At 48.6% G+C, this 2,819-nt stretch overlaps 1 long non-coding RNA gene across 1 annotated transcript; it reads left to right on the forward strand.

The window, feature by feature from the left end:
• Window positions 1–1,581: 1,581 nt before the first annotated feature.
• LOC119381413 (uncharacterized) lies at window positions 1,582–2,507 on the forward strand. The gene is made up of 2 exons (XR_005181432.2): window positions 1,582–1,783; window positions 2,360–2,507. It is a non-coding gene; the product is annotated as an uncharacterized LOC119381413 (long non-coding RNA).
• The last annotated feature ends 312 nt before the right edge of the window (window positions 2,508–2,819 follow it).

Below are 2,819 nucleotides of genomic sequence, written 5' to 3' on the forward strand. Positions count from 1 at the left end.
GCAGTCCGTGAGATAATAGAAGCCAAAATGATTGAGGAAGTTAGGCACACGGTGTGTTAGCATGCCTTTTGTTAGCTTGCCCGTAAAGGAACTACCGATCATTTGTGCCGATTTCAGTATCGTTTGCAGTCATGCCTGTGTGTACTTACACACTCACCTGACACATTTCTGTACACAAGTCTTTCTCTGCTATTTCAAATATTCATCTGTTGATAGCGCTTGTGTCATGCTGCTTACTCTAAGTGTGCGCTATTTTACTCGCATAAGTACCAACAAGCCCAAGCTACTCTTCTCGAACTGCCCATTTGTAGAGAAGGAAACCAAGACCTACCACTTAATATGGGCTTGTTCAGACCAGAGGAAGAATGCCTCCCATCTTTCACAGCAGCTGTCCCCTGCTTCAGTTCCTTGACAGTCAGTCGTCTATGCTGGGTACATGCATTACAGGATGCCACAAAACATTCCATAACCTGCACACAATAGAGGCCTTACAGTACACAAGTAGTACATATAAAACATGATGGCTTAACACAAGTATCTGTTGATACACCAAAACTGTCCATGAATGATGAGCTTAGGATGCATTAAAGGGGCCCTGCAACACCTTTCTTAGTTATATTGGAATAGTCTCATTATTGACGTATGACTCTTCACGAGTCATATGCCGCAAAAATTTTTCGAATCCGTCAAGTCTAAGTGGTGTTACCAAATTATAGAATTCACGTTCCGCATCTTTCTCCCTCAACTCAAAGCCGCCAGCGCGCGGAAAGCTAAGCAGGGAGCGGAGGGAGGGAGCGAGGAGGTGCGAGGCTCCGCCCAGCGCCGGCGGAATTTTTTTTCTTCTGGGCGCAACCACGTGGTCTGTGGCGCCACTTCCGGTCGGCTTGCGTGGTTCTCGTCGAGCGGAGCTATCGCCCTATCGCACCGTGTATCGCGCGTGCTTGAAAACTGCGAGTCGGTTACCCGTAGTGTTTTCATCGCTCTACCAACCATGGACGCAAACCTACGTGCGCGTTTGCAACGAATGACAGCCGAGATGGGTTTCGACCCATACTCCGATACCCCGCCTCGTAAGACGGCACTGGCAGACGACGACTCCGAACCGCCGCCGTCACCGGACGCAGGAATCGACGGTATGCAATGGTAAGTGTGATAGCTGCTCGTTCTCTTGATGGATACGCGTACTGGCATCACGATCAAAGTCATAGTCTCAATTTGAAGTTGAACGGCAGCTGAAATGACACTGCCGACCTAGTGCTTGACGGAAAGATTCCTGTCAATCGCGGCTCGGCAACATAGAATGATACGTGCAGTCGAGCCCGGCCGTGAATCATAGAATGTAGTGCGAACGATGACCAACGAGTGCTGCAGCAGCCATCGGGAGAAACCATAAATATTTAGAACTGTCGGAGTGTCGTGGTAAGCCACATCGTCGCGCTGCACTTACATAAGTGTGAAATATAGGCCGTGCGCGTCTCCCTTTCGTGTTGATTAATATGTGTTACGTTTGGTACCGAGCTGTTGTTTGGTCGCCGGAAGAGATATGTTCCCGTACACTCATTTGTTTTTCCTGCAGGTGCCTTTGTGGGCTTTGTGTGCGCAGCGCAAGAGCTGTGGAAAATGTGTGCTGTCGAGTGATTGCGCAAGTCGTTGCTAAAGGCACCGACGATTGCATAACACGGCACGCACATTTCCACAGCCTGTGTCTAAATCCCGCCGTGCTAGAAGCCATGTATTGGGAACTTGAGGACCATGGCGTACCTACTCCATCCGACCTGCACAAGTAATTAGGTTGCTTTCCCAATTTCCCGAAAAAAAAGGGGGTGTATGGGGGAGGAGGTAGTGTGCCAGTCTAATTGTGCATTGTGGCTACAGGCATAGGAGTGCGCACGGAGGAGGGTGGGGGGGAGGGGAGGTAAGCCGCCCCCCTAAACTACCAAGTGGGTGTGCAAAATCTGCCCAATACTCAGTCGCACTTGTCCAGTCATTGTTTTAAGTGCAGGGTTATGGCCACGCAGGTTTTGATGATACTGGCGGCCGAAGGCCCCTGATGTTGCATTCCAAGAGCTGTTTACTTCCAATCTTTACTCCCGGAAAGTCGGAAACCATAAGTAAGACATTGTGGGAACCACGTCATCGCTATCATATTCATTTTTTTCATTCAGTGTAAAGCATGTCTTTTGGACTTGGCCAACCGAGGTAGGGGGGCTTTGACCCCCATGCCCCTAATGGGCCGTGTTGCACGCCTATGGCTGTAGGAGCCAGGTCCAAGGGTTGGTGTGATTTTCTCGTAACTGGTGTCACGGACATCAGCGAAATAGCGTTGACATTTGCATCATAAAAATATGTCTTTGTGCAGGAAGTACCGCTTCACGGCTTATCGTTTATTTACACGCTGGTGCTGGGGCCGACTGGGACGACGAAACCGTGTGGTGCTGCCAGCATGTGTTGTAGGCCGTATCCGCAATGAATTTCCATCGGCCACCTATGTCGGCTTTCACTATCCAGCACTTGATGAAAAGGTGAATCGATGGCATTGGTAAGCAGAGAGAACTGTTCACACATTCATTCACCGCATCAATATCACATGCCTTTTATTTCACCTGCAGGGTGAAAGGGCCCTACAAAAGTGGGTAGCAAAAATACAGAGGTGGCTATGGCAATACAGAAAATACTAGATGCAATGAATATCAGTGGTTAGCAATATGCAACAGGAATTCATAAATTGACAAAAGTAGAACATGACTGGAACAGAATTCTGCAGTTCTATAGTGGGACATAAAACTGTATTTAAATGCATCAGTGCTGTAATCAAAAGG

Source organism: Rhipicephalus sanguineus, chromosome 2 (assembly GCF_013339695.2).
Source record: "Rhipicephalus sanguineus isolate Rsan-2018 chromosome 2, BIME_Rsan_1.4, whole genome shotgun sequence".
Taxonomy (NCBI): Eukaryota; Metazoa; Arthropoda; class Arachnida; order Ixodida; family Ixodidae; genus Rhipicephalus; species Rhipicephalus sanguineus.